The sequence below is a fragment of the Amblyomma maculatum genome, chromosome 8, assembly GCF_055883805.1.
Source record: "Amblyomma maculatum isolate TAMU_Amacu chromosome 8, ASM5588380v1, whole genome shotgun sequence".
Taxonomy (NCBI): Eukaryota; Metazoa; Arthropoda; class Arachnida; order Ixodida; family Ixodidae; genus Amblyomma; species Amblyomma maculatum.
The window spans coordinates 55,672,802-55,687,017 of NC_139351.1; the positions used below are offsets into that span (position 1 = coordinate 55,672,802).

At 47.7% G+C, this 14,216-nt stretch overlaps 2 pseudogenes; one reads left to right on the forward strand and one right to left on the reverse strand.

Annotated features, from left to right (window-relative positions):
• Positions 1 to 3,116: 3,116 nt before the first annotated feature.
• LOC146181189 (uncharacterized) lies at positions 3,117 to 7,807 on the forward strand (annotated as a pseudogene).
• Positions 7,808 to 9,080: 1,273 nt separating this feature from the next.
• On the reverse strand, positions 9,081 to 10,068 carry LOC146181190 (uncharacterized; annotated as a pseudogene).
• Positions 10,069 to 14,216: the final 4,148 nt, after the last annotated feature.

Below are 14,216 nucleotides of genomic sequence, written 5' to 3' on the forward strand. Positions count from 1 at the left end.
CTCAGCATCTGTTAGGCTCCTGACAGTCATCTGCTCTTACAGAGGAATCTACCTCTGCACTGACTGCTTACGTCTGACTGGTTGTGCGGTAGCTTCAGTTTTTTTTTTCTTAACAGCAGAAATGATGCAGCCGGCGCGCGTCGTCGAAGCAGTAAAGCTCGTCAAATTCAATGACTGATTTGGTGAAGTGCTTTTTTCCCGATTGAGTGGGTCTAATACCTCAAAAAAAGCTTATCCGTCCTATAAAGGTGCAGATTAAATAAATAAATGAACGTAATGACAACGCGCAACTCAACTGTCTAGCTTTGAGGAGCAATTCAACGTGCGTTATCCCGCTTACATCGTCATGCCGGTTCTTCCGAGAGGTGACGCAACAGTACGTCCTCGCGCCCATATGTGCAGGGTACGTAATACAACAGGCAATAAGTGCTCTGGAGCCGAGAAATACAGCTCAACTGCCCAGATGTCACAATAAAAAACACAAGTCGATTTGCCCCAGAAGTATTCATATTTTATAGCCACGCTCAAATCTGGCAGTTGCTATAAATTTATAGCTCCACATATTACAACATGTCACTAACTCCTCACATATATTTCATTTTCCAAATTCCATCAGAATAACCGAAAGAGAATTACAAGAGCAAATCGCACTGAAAGGGATGAAATAACATGACTACTATAGAAAAAATCGGAGTGTCAGCTGTTGTTAAATCAAGTTAGACAATCGAAAGAGGGGTTTACTGCGCTTCAATTGTGGTCGCCATTCGTTTTTGACGTGCGCTGACATCGCCCTGCACACGGACGCCTCTTCGTTTCACCTCCATCGAAACGCAGCCGCCGGAGTACCCGGGTTCGAACCCGACGTCGTCGACTGCGTTTCGATGGAGGCGAAACGAAGAGGCGTCCGTGTGCTGTGCGATGTCAGCGAACATTAAACATCCCCAGGCGGTCGAAATTACTCCGAAGCCCTCCACTACGGCTCCTCTTTCTCTCTTCCCACTTTCACTCCCACCTTCCTCCCTTCCCTTACGGGGCGGTTGAGGTGTCCACAGAAAACAAGTGAGACAGTTGCCGTGCCTTTCCCTTCCAATCAATCAATCAGAGCCCAGCTGGTTGGCGCCCGTTCCGGGGTTTCGCGACGTCGGCGTTGTCCCTCCGTAACCAGCTACACAATTCCACCTTCCTCCCTCCCTTTCGGCGTGATTCAGGTGTCCATAAAAACAAGTGTGATAAGTACTGCGCCTTTCCATATAATGTCAACCAATTATGAAAGGCACGCTTTAGAGCTCAAGGAGACTTTTCCTCCCACCTTCGTTCCTTTCCTTACGGTGCCATCAGGGGTCCACAGAAACAATTATGTGTAAAAAATACTGCGTCTCTGTGAACCAATTATGAAAGGTACGCTTCACAGCTTCACAGAAAGGTACACACTGCTAACTCACGAATGCTGCGAGCGCCCACACCGAACTTCAAGGTAAACTGTGTAGTTACCTACAAGTCACACACTCACAGTGAAAAGCTTCAAATTTTGAGGTAGCTTCTGCATTGCCGCGAACTGTTTAAATCTTTATTATTGCGAAAGCAATACTACTTGCACTTTCAGCCTTTGCCGTAGCGCGGCGGTGCCACCATTGACCTTAGTTCACCTCTGTGTGGCGTCATGTGTGACATCACGCTGAAGAGAAGGGCGACCAATTCGCGCCGTCGCAAGCCGCGGCGCTGCCACCACCGGCGCCTAACTCCTGCGCTCTCCACTAGGAGCGCCACAGGTGTTGTGACGTCACGCTGAGAGAAGGGTGACCGACTCGTGCCGTCGCAAGCCATGGCGTTGCCGCCACCGGCACCTAAGGGTAGGGACACTAGCGGGAAGACGCGCGCGGAGTGCCGCCCGCGGGAAGACGCCTGCGCGGCACAGAGGCCACATTGTTTCCGCGCGGCTGCCGCCGCGCTCCGCCTTGGCGGTCACGTGATAGCTCTGATCTCGTCTTGTCTCGAGCTGCGCGAGCACAGGCGCGATTCCGCGCTTTCTCCACCTTGGTAGCAGACCGCGAACCGTTCTACCGCGCTGGTCGCCGATCGTTTTGACTTTTGCTATGGCAGGTTCAGATAATGATGTTGTGACAACGGTGAGCGTCCTGATAATTGTGTGTTCTCTGCTGCTACGACGGCGGCGCGCACAACAAGCACGAAGGCGAAGATTCTGGGTTCACCCCTGTTGGCGCTACCGAGACACACAGGGGCAGGCCAGCGCCTTGTTGCCTCGGCTGCGCGCAAGAGATGAAGGCTTCTTTCGAGAGTGAGTGATAACAACTTTATAAGCGCGCAGCGTGGTGTACATGTGTGTGATGCCATAGTGATTGTTGCTGTTGATTCTTGATTTTTATAGCTTCCTTCGCATGCCGCCGAGTGCGTTTGACACGCTGCTGCAATTAGTCCGGCCTCTGATTGAACGGCAAGATACTTCATTCAGGCAGTCGATATCTGCACACGATCGGCTTGCCACTACAGTAAGGTAAGTCCTAAAATAGTTACACCGTAGTCCAGTATACTATGTCGTTGTCAAAGTACCTCAGCGGTCCTTTGAAACATATTTTTTAAACGTTTCCGTAAGTTATACAGCATAAGCAGTGATGCCCCCCCCCCCCCCACACACACACACCTTGCACAAGAAAATAGCGCGAATCTTTCGGGAAAATATATTTTTGCTACCTAGGTGCCTGCTGATTGAAATGTATCATTTGCGTAATGCGTATGCGAATAATCTTTTTTAGATTTCTTTCCAACAGCGACACTATAAGAAGCGTGGCCTTCAATTTTCTCACGGGTCGGTCAACTGCTGGCATGATCATCAGAGAAACTTGTGCCGCATTATGGGAGAGACTGCAGCCCATCTACGTGCGGTTTCCGCAAACCCCTGAAGAATGGAAAAAAGTAAAGTAAGCAACTTCACAGTGCCTCCAGTTTGGTTACCTTTCAAACATGTTGAACTCTTGAATCTGCTTATGTAATCTGCCTCCTAGGATGTTTTATGCTGATGATGGAATTTTTTTCCAACTGCAATATGTACATTGTACACTGATGCGTATTACTGCAAATTTTTCTTGGGCTGCAAACATATAAGTATTAAATGCCCGTCCAATTCTGGATCACGGAACTTTAACTAAAAGCAGTCATTCAGCACAATTCTTATGGCAGCCTGCGATGCACATTACAGGTATGTTGCATTCATTACAGAAAAAGAGCATTTTTTGAAATTGATAATTAATGGTTTTTCTGTCTGGAGTGTCATGAAAAGGGTGTGTATTGCATTCATTATAATTTGTAAATGAGCGCTGTCATACACGCTTTAAGAAAAAAAAATAGCAGTTCAGTGTAGAAAATTTATGTAAGAAATTGAGGAACATAGTATTCGCAAGTGCACTGTGCAATGGTGTGCTCAGTTAAGACTACAGCAAATATATTTGATATTGGAAAACTATTTTGCAGTAGATACCAGTCTAGACCTATTATTTACAGACTGTCTAGTCAGTCAAAGCATAATGAGGCACAGAAATGATTTTATGAGACTGGAACGCAGGCAGTTAGTGACTTCAGAGTAAACAGCACAAAAAAAGAGCAATGTGAAAGTTATGTTATATCATCATCATGAGAAAGTTGTGTTATACACTAAATTGGTTGCATTGACCTTGCTGCTTAATTTCAGATTTGTATATGTTGACATCGGCCACTATGGAGGAGAAAGTGACGGGGGAGTTTTTTTACGCACGAAGCTGTTGCGACACCTGCGTGAACGCAAATTCGGCATTCCCCCAGCAGCGACAGTGGGCTCAGCAGGTCTCATACCATACTTGATGGTAGGAGACGAGGCTTTCCCATTGAAGCCTTTCCTCATGCGTCCTTATCCTCGACGTGGCAAGTTATGCTACTTATTTTCATATCTAACATGTTTCACTCATTACCAAAATGAAAGAATTAATGCAGCTATACAGTGTCACTACTGCCACATTTTGACACAGCAGATAAAACATTACACAATGCATGCATGCCGTAACGACGATGCATGAGAAATTTTTGACACAAAAATAGAAATGTGGTTTAGCCTGGTTGCATGGGCATAACATTCGTTTCTGCATGAAAAATGCTTCAAAGGACTGTTTAGTGAGTGCAATTCTGTATCAGAGTATTCAAATATTTATTACTGCTAATCCTAATTAGGTTGCATCTTGTGTGAAAGCATTGATTGGTTGCATGCATTAACAAGCTCTACTGTTGACATATATGGTTTAACTTGATGGTTGCAAACAAGACTAGGCTGTTTTGCAGGCAGTGCAAGGGCACTTTCAGAACTCTAAAGCTATGGAATGCATGCAAAGGTAGCATGCATTATTGTGTGCCTTGTATTTGGCCTTTTTTTTTTACAGAACTTATGTGCACAAGCAAAAAATGAAAGCACCCTTAACATTGGCTATTGGCAAATGTAGTATATCTTAGCTGTTGTACTGAAAGGAAGCACCCAGTGGACATAGCATATCTCAGCTGTTTTTTTCTGCTGAAATTTATTTTAAGCTAGTATGCTTAGCTACTGATTGTTTCAAGAATTTCAGTTTAGTGGCATTGAAATCTTTATGCACATCTGTATATATCTCTATTCTATTATTTTAATTCCATGCCCTTGTTTTTTGTGTAGCTCTGCGTACCTACAGGACCACAGACTACGATGAGTACATGAAGAGAGCTGTATTTAATTACCGACTGAGTCGTGCCAGGAGGTTAATTGAGAATACCTTTGGAATTCTGGCCAGTAGGTGGCGGATACTGAAGCGAGCCTTCAAAGCATCTGAGAAAACCACTGGGGATATTGTGAACGCTTGTGTGGCCCTTCACAACTTTATGATGAAGGACTCGGTGCTCTCTAGTTCAACATACAGCCCTCCTGGATTCGTTGATCACGAAGACTGGGAGGGGATCATCATAAATGGTACCTGGCGAAATGACAGCACTGGCCTCCCCGGTTGGACAGATCAAGGGTGTCATTCTGCTAGGTAATTCTTGTTCCTAAAACGACATGAAAACAGTTGCCCTTTGCTCTCTGCCTAGAATGTAATGGTTATTTGCTTTTTTTTAGCAGGCTTCCTAAATTTTTGACAACAAAAGTTTGTATTTCCTCCTTTATTACCATTGCAACTGCCTTCTTATTTAAAGCACATCAATAACTGTTATTAAATCTTTCAAATTTCCCATTGTACATAACTGTATAACTCATTTTTAATGAGCACGGAGTAAGTGTTTGTCAACGATTGCCCTAGCTATATACACTTTTGTCATATTGTCACGCACTTCCTGCGGTCCTTATTGAAGGAAGGTGAGGTTTGGCGGAATAAGGAGAAGAGGACGAGGAAGCTGGGTCTGTCCGCTGTGGTGTGCTAACCTACTCGTCAGTAGGTGCGCGGCTTCTTCTGGTAGTTCCTACAAGTCTTAGGTGTCAGGTTCTTCGGGTAATGCACGACGATGCCACAGCTGGACACTTGGGTTTCGCAAGAACATTGCACAGGACTAAGGAACGTTTTTATTGGCCGAAGATGCGTCAAACTACTCAACGTTATGTGGCCAGCTGCCTCCAGTGCCAGCGTTTCAAGCACCCAACCTGCTCACCGCCGGGTCATCTTCAGCCTATAACGCCACCACGAACCCCATTCGAACAGGCGGGAATTGATCTTCTAGGACCGTTTCCCCGTTCCTCCAACGGAAACCGCTGGGTCATAGTGGGCGTAGACTATCTTACGCGGTACTGTGAAACTGCTGCTATACCGTCAGCCACTGCTTCTGGTGTCTCGGCGTTCCTCCTACGGTCCATCATTCTTCGACATGGGCCTCCTCGTGTGTTAATAAGCGATCGTGGCCGACAGTTTACGGCAGAAGTTGTAGAAGAACTTCTTCGCCTCTGCTCATCCCATTTTCGCCATTCAACTCCTTACCACCCACAAACAAACGGTCTTACCGAACGCACCAATCGGACGCTTAGCAACATGCTCGCAATGTATGTCGACTCCCGCCACAAAAACTGGGATGAAGTCCTTCCGTTTATAACATATGCATTTAACACTGCTAAGCACGAAACGACAGGCTACAGTCCGTTTTTTCTTCTCTATGCACCACCTCCACGAAGCACTTTGGACACGTTTCTGCCTTTCTCACTCCCTGCTGAAACTTCACTAGCGCATACTCTCTCTTTGGCCGAAGAAGCTCGTCGACTCGCTAGACTTCGCACTCTAGCCTCCCAGGAACGCTACAAGCAACGCTACGACAAACGTCATCAAGATGTTAATTATGTCCCTGGTGACTTGGTGTGGCTTTGGACGCCGTTGCGTAAGCGCGGCTTGTGCCAGAAACTGTTGCACCACTATACTAGCCCTTTCGTTGTATTGGAACGCCTCAGCGCAGTAAACTTTGTAGTCTCTCGCGTGACCACCCAAGGACGTCGTTCTCGGAAGACTCAAGTAGTCCACGTGGCCCGTATGAAGCCCTTCTATCAACGTGACGAACCTTGACTCGCCCGGCGGGCATCGTCTGCGAAGGGGGCAGTGTCACGCACTTCCTGCGGTCCTTATTGAAGGAAGATGAGGTTTGGCGGAATAAGGAGAAGAGGACGAGGAAGCTGGGTCTGTCCGCTGTGGTGTGCTAATCTCCAGCGTATCCTACCATCTGTGTAAATAAGCGTTGTAACAATATGTTTGGAGCCCAAGGGATTTGCTCCTGAGCCTCACTATGTTGCTCGTATTGCATTCCAGTGTTGCAAGTCCCATAAAAGCGAGACTATTTTTTATTCCGTCCCCTACAATGAATGCTACAGAAGCTCCAGCACATGGCCTTGGATCAAAAGCTCTAGTCTCTGAACTTTTGAAAAAGGGTGTGTCCAAACTCGTCACTTATTACGAGTTGAAATGTCTTGTTTCAATGTGCATGTCTAACGAGAAGTCAGTGGGTAGAGCAAAGGAATGGGAAAAGTGGAGTACACCCAAAAAGTATCCTGATCAGTATATGCTGAAAAATAAAATTCCTGTATTTCTGTGTTGCAGGGCTGCACTTGAAGTTCGCGATAGACTCGCGTCCTACTTCATGAATGACGACCAGCTGCCATGGCAGGAAAGTGTTGTAACCCGTGCCGGACGACAGGTGAAATTCCCAACAATAGGCAGCTATCTTACAATGTGCATCAGCAACATCACTTCAGATCATAATTGTAAAACAGCGCGAACAACAGTAGACAAGAACGAGAAAGACACGGGACGACCGCTGTCCCGTTTCTTTAGCGCTCTTGTCTACCGTTGTTCGCGCTGTTTTACAATTATGAACGTATAGCAACTTGCCCAATTGAACATTCTGCTTATCACTTCAGATAAAAGCCAAATTTGCTTGTTTTAGTGTAAAAATAATTTCAGATTTCTCATAGTGTACATTTGTTTATTTATTTATTTATTCATACTGCTCCATTTCTGCTTCAAAGAGAAGTTTATGAATCTGAAAAGTTACTTCACATCTTTTTTTGGGAGGTAGGCCTCACAACTTGGCTGCAATCCAATTGCAATCCTGCCAGGAGGCTGCAATCCAGCCTCCTGGCTGTCATCTGTTGAAGCAGGCACCTCATTTTTTTTTATTCCTAAAAGTGTCGCTGAGCAGCTGCCCAGCACTTCCTTGACAGCTACGTCGAAGCTCTCTGACTGCTGCTTTTTAGTCCTGCATATAAATATAAGGGCACAGCTTTTACTTGCAGTCACTGATTGTCATTCAAATTCTGCAGGAAATGTGAACAATGCAAATACCGAGGGGAAGGTCCAATTGATGATGGCCTTTTGGATGACCTGCGGAGAAGTCAACTCAGCAAAGTAAACGAATGCAATGCAAATGTATGTCTGCTTCCCAGGAAAGGCAGCGTGCACAACGTTTTTACCCTGCATGAGATGCAGTGGCTCCTCCTTGGGAATTTGACAACCTACCGCAAAAATAAAAAGCTAATGTATCGAATTTCTGCTCAGAAAAGTGTACACTAATTTTGCTTACCCTGAAGATCCAGCCACAGCTGTTCCTACTTGTGGTGTGTAGGGAAGCCTGTATAGGAAATAAAATTTATGGCATTATAAAAAAATGTTGCTGACTTGAAATTACATCAAAAGGCGCAAAACAAGGTACTCAAATATACCGGACATCACTGCTTCTCACCTTGCAGTTTTTGGCATGCAATCAATATACAGAAAGCTGAACACATATTCCCATCACTTTTCAATGGAGTGCTGAGTGTATGACTCGATCGAAAGCACATACCAGTGATAAGCCATGGCGCAGATTAAGCCAAGATATGTGTGCTTGTAAAAGTAGTCAATTTTTTCACAGAGGTGTGCAGCATAAAAATAAACAACCAGGACAGGACCCATTCTCAATGTGAAAAAGTGCTAGAAAGGGCATGTTGGCAGGTAACCTGTGATGCACTCTAAAGCAGCTGTAAATATTTTTTCACCACCCACCACAAATCATCTTCATCTGAAAGGTCATTTTGGTTGTCCCTGCACAACGCAGAGAAATAGAATGTTGTGAAATCAAGACGACAGAGGGAGATGGAAAGAAGCTAAAACAACCTCATTTGCCACTGCTAGCCGCAAGCGAGAGCGCGGCAAGAGAGCGAAAGCAGCGATTAAGTCATGTGTCGACCTATTGCGCAGTACCTGCATATTAAATAAAGGTGTAGGATGCTACTGCCATTTCGGAATAATGTACACCATCATAGCACAGCATACTTACATATCATGAAAAAGTGCTGCAGCTGGGCTAGGAGCAGAGCTGCACAGGTTAATGAAAAGAGGATGCTGTACATAAACTCTATCAAAGAAATAATTGTTATGGAATGTACACAAAGAGGTGCGCACCTGGCCAGCAGTCGAGGACTGCCAGAGCTCTCTGAAGAGTGTGTAGACTGCAGAATGCCCCTACAAAACAGCACGGATGCCCAGCTTTTAGCATAAAGCCATGTTAAAGTCACTGGATGCTTTATAAATTGAAGTAATGCTAAATGAGAACATGACTGTAACTTACATGCCATCTTCGGGGGGTGTATTCGTTGTCGTCCTGAAATGCAAAATTTGAGTTTTTATGAATTGGCTGCAAACATCTCGCGTAATAAAAACGTCGTGTAGAAAAATGGCAGTGAAGGTACCAAGCACTCCAGCCTAATGAAAAATGAAATCTCAAGACCACATATGCGTGTGCAGTCAAAGCAGGAAAAACGGTCTTAAACACACAAAATGCAGCCTAAAGCAAGAAAAGAGCGGTGAACTGGGCAACGAAAGTGAACCAAAATCTCATCAATAAAAAAAAATTATGGTGACGAAGCTGGAGCCTTCCAAGGCGGCTGGAAAACGTACTCATTTCACTAAATCATGGTGCGCAACTAAGCGGCGTTTTTTACCTTTCAGCATAGTGCGGCGCATTTTTCATCATTCCATTGACGATATCGAACAGGGCCCACTTTGTCTCGACCTTGCCGGCCTCTCCTCCAGCACCGCTTTTTTGCGCCCCATCCGCCACCGACACGATCTTCAACCATCTGTCTTTGATGTTGTTAAATTTTGCAGCCACTTGGTCTCCTGCATAAAAGCCAGTTTACCACGAATACAAGTTGCAAAATACAAAGGTGAGCACACTTGTCCGAGTTATCAAGGGTGTTGCGTGAAGGACGCTGACATCCAGAGATATCTACCTCAGCTCGAGCGCAGCCCGAGAGACATGCGAACTGCTCAGGCACTATCATAATCGTCCGAGAAGGCCGAAATTCCATATCATTTGCACCGCAGCACACCACTAGAGCGCTCTAAACAAATGCGCTCACTTTTGCACATTGTTCCCGACGCGAACGTCAGCGGACACGCAGAAAAGGTATGAAAACAACTCACCTGTCAGCCCGAACTCTGTGCCGATAATCTCCCAGCGATTTATTCGGCCGTCCTTATCTTTGAACTCAGGATGCGTTTTGTCGTACAGAAATGGGTAGAGCCGCACCGTCTCCAAAAATCTTTACATAATATGATCTCTGATTTGCAGGCACATTTTTATGACGAGCGAAGACGGGAAAAACGGGGAGAAAAGGCGACTGCTAGGCTCGTCGCAGCCGGCACGGAGCGCACGTGCGAAGCCGGCACAAGTGACCGAACGAGCCGCCCCTATTGGTCTCCTTTTTCGCGGCACGCGGCAAGACGCCGAAAATTGGGTCCGCGACCCATTCGTTACGCGGCAGCTTACCCCGCCGCTGGTGGCGCGCGGAATGCCACCGGCGGCATTCCGCGCGCGTCTTTCCGCTAGTGTGTCCTTACCCTAACTGCTGCGCTTTCCGCTAGGAGCGCAAGAGGTATTGTGACGTCACACTGAAGAGAAAATTATATGGAGATTCTTCAAAATTACAGGTTAAGCTAAAGCCCCTCAATAAACTAAAGGTAGCGCCATCTCCTCTCTCCTCCTCCGGCGGCGCCGCTCCTCCTCTCGCATTTCGACCGTGGCTCCACCTACGGGATGCGCCACCAGCGCGCGCTCTCCCGAGCAGGCACTGGTCACAGCCGGCCGCGCGCGCGCCGGTCGAGGCGGCCGTGAGCTGGTAAAAGCGCTGGCGCCGGGTCTCACCAGAGAATTTCAGCTTGCATTTTGTCGCACTGTGTTCAGGTTAAAATATTACTCACTGCTGAAACATAGTTACCGAATGTTGACAAGGATTTCCCGCCAGAATAGTTTCAGCTGTTAGTGTCTTACACCACATGTACGCGATTTCGGCGTTGGTTCAACTCGCCGTCATCTCCGTGTGTTCGTAGTTCATCACCTTTGGCCAAACTCAGCGGCATGATTTAAAAAATTTGTAACTAGGCGGCGGACCGGAACAATTTTGCAACAGTCTGTATATAGTTTCTTTGCAGCGTTGACTGGATTGCGAGCTGCCGGTAAACTTGAGAATTATGGCTGCAGTTGTCATCCATGTATTTTCAACTTCAGCTGCAGATCAGAATTAACTAGGCGGCGGAAGATGCAGTGTGTGTGGTGTTTTTGCAGCTTTGGCTCACTTGTGAGCTACCGGTAAACTTGGGAAGGGTAGTAGCAGTTACCTTTTTTTATTATTATTTGGCGCTGAGACGGTGCCGTTTTCAGCTGTCATGGTGTGTCACCATACGTACAAAATTTTGGCGTCGGTTTAACTCGCCTTCATCTCCTTCAGTCCGTCAGCCGTTGATAAAAGTGCGCAACATGCTTGAAAAAAAATTTAACTAGGCTGCGGAAGCTGCAGTCTCTGTGGTTTCTTTGCAGGTTGGACTGAATTGTAAGCTACCGTTAAACTTGAGAAGCGTGGTAGCAGTTTTTTTTTAATATTTTGCGCTCAAACGGTTCCGTTTTCAACTGTCAGTGTTTGACACCATTCGTACGCGATACCTGCGTTGGTTGAACTCGCCTTCACCACCGTGCTTCTATCAGCCGCCGGCCAAAGTGGGCAACATGCTTGAAAAAAAAGTTAGCTAGCCGGCGGGAACAATTTACTAGCAGTCCGCGTGGCAGCAAAACACACGGCGATATGTGTCGCGCACGCGCCGCTCGCACCGCTGGAAAGGAGGAAGCTGCACTCCCAGCAAAAAAAAGCGCGCGCGACCACGTGACGGCGCTCGGCCAATAAGAGGATCGAACGACGAAGGAGAGCGCCGGAGAGGAGGCGGGCGGCAAACTTCACATGTTGACGCTACTTTTATTTTATTGAGGTTGAGGGGCTTTAGGTTAAGCAGGAGACTGGTGCCACCACCGGATAAAAGTCTAAACAATAGGGAGTCAGTCGCATGGCGGCGCCTGCAAGCTGGGAACTTTGTAAACCCTGTCTGGGCATATGTCCAAATGGAAGATAGGGGAAACGATAAATGCAAGCACTGTGGGCAGAGAGGGACCCTCGACCATATAATCTGGGAATGTACTAGCTCCCCAGGGGCTAAAACAAATATAAATTGTAGAGAAGCCTGGGAAGCCCTGCTGCGGAGCGAGGTCCCTGCTCCACAGCTACAAGCCATCCGCCTGGCGGAAGAAGCCGCGAAGAGCCAAGACCTCTTTGTCTGCTTCTGATCGCGGAGGTCTCTGCTCCCGTCCCTTAGGCCTGCGTGCCGAGGGCGGGAATTGGGGGCCTCCTAATCTAGTGGAAAATAAAGTTTTTATCATCATCATCATCAAGGGCGACCGAGGATTCCAGGTCAGGCAGCAGGAGTGAGCGGCCGCGCGTTCGATGAGCTCCGTCGAACGCAGCCGTTCAAGTCCAAGTTTCGACGTATACGGCGTGCATTATACCGCTGGATTCGACTACACACGTGAAGTATAGTCCGAGGAGACCGCAAGTTCGGAGGTAGGCACACTAATCTGCCTATTTTTCGGCGGCCCACGCGGGACCGCTAGGCCTACCCGTAGGCCTAGCAGAAGAAAGACGCTCTCGGCGGCGGGAGCCACAGAAGAGCATGAGCAACACAATGGAGCTGGGGGAGGGAGACACTATAGACCCCGCGGAGCTAGCTAAGGGTACGTGGTCTATTACCAAAAAGAAAGGCCGCGTAGTGCCCCTCGAAGAAGAAACGCGAACCGCGACCAAAGATAAGGAAGTGCGGTGGACTACAGGTCACAAGGCCGCCATCGGAAGAAAGCTAGCGGCAAAATCGGTAGAGAAGCAGTCCGTGCAGATACCGAAGGACGCCGAAAAAATATTAATACACCACGGGGCGGAGTCAGCCGCCTAATAGAAGGCGGAATGATTGAACTGGCTGAATAGATCGCCCGCGCCGCCGGCATCGAGCTCAAAGACGCCGAGAACGACATCTCGGCAAATATAAAGCAACAGTCCATACTTAACGCCACTACTAGCGAAGAGCGTGGAAGAAGGTACGCGGCTTTGCACGTAGTTCTTTGCGGCAGCAAAAATATCGAAGTAAAGGCCTATCCCGCTATGCCTGAAGATTGCGGCAAGGGAGTCGTGTACGACGTCCCCCTGAGCTATTCCAACGAAGAGCTACTGGATCTAATACGCAGGAGAAAGGAGAACCCTTCAGTGCTCGGTGTTCGCAGACTGGGAGCAACCTCCAAGACAATACTAATCCTCTTCGAAGATCAGAAGGTACCGCGCTGGGTGTACCTATCTCCTTTCGCGCAAAGATGCGTCTTGTACAAGAAAAAATATGAAGTTTGCCACGCGTGCGGCCGCATGGGACACCGAGACGATGTCTGTCTGGATTCGACGAATAAAAGGTGCCGCGGATGCGGCATAGAAAACCCGAAAGAAGGTCATCTGTGCGAACCGAGGTGCCAGCTATGCGGAATCACCTCCTCGGCGACAAGCGATGCCGCAAGATATATAGAACCCCTTACATCACCAAAAAAAGACGATGGGAGAAAAAGCTGGGTCAGCAGGAACAACTGAAAATGGCTGCTGCAACGCAAAACTGCGAGCGCGAGAGACGCTCAAGAACCAGAAATGGTGAAGAGGACCCCGGCTACTAAGGAGGAGATCGAGATCAAACAGCAAGAACTGCCACCACTTCACAGCCAAAGAGGGAGACTTCTCAAGGCTGGAGGAAGGAGCCACCGCCAACTCTACGCGACGCCGCTCGAGCTCCGGTACCAGGGACCTATCCAGCTCTGGACGAAGGCGCTCCAGTTCGAGGACCTTGGCTGACTCCTCCACGGCGAGCAGCTCCGGGTGCTTTACACGGGACCCCAAGACGTCTTGGGGACCACCTGCACGCAGACGCAGTCCGAGCGGAGATCGAAAAACGGTAAGCATTACGGTTAGCAGTTCCCAGGTAAATAGGGAGGCAGACGAGAGAACTAAAAAACTAGAAAAAGAGAATCGAGAGCTCAAGAGCATGCTCAGCACACTCACTACAGGGATTCAAAATTTAAGAATGGAAAGAGTACCCCCCCTCCTCCACCGAGGAACCAACTGGTACCCCAAAAACAGGTACAGAAACAGATGCCCTCTCCCCCGCCTACAAAGGGCGTAGTCGCGCGCCCTGAGCCGAGGGATAATGAAGAGGAGAAAATGATTACTGAAACAATCAGGCCACCCCCGCAAAAATGTAAAGGGGATGAGACGGATCCGCTGGTGGCATTAGAAACGAGACTGGACGCTAAATACGAAGAAAGATTTGAAAGAATGGAGACCCTCCTAT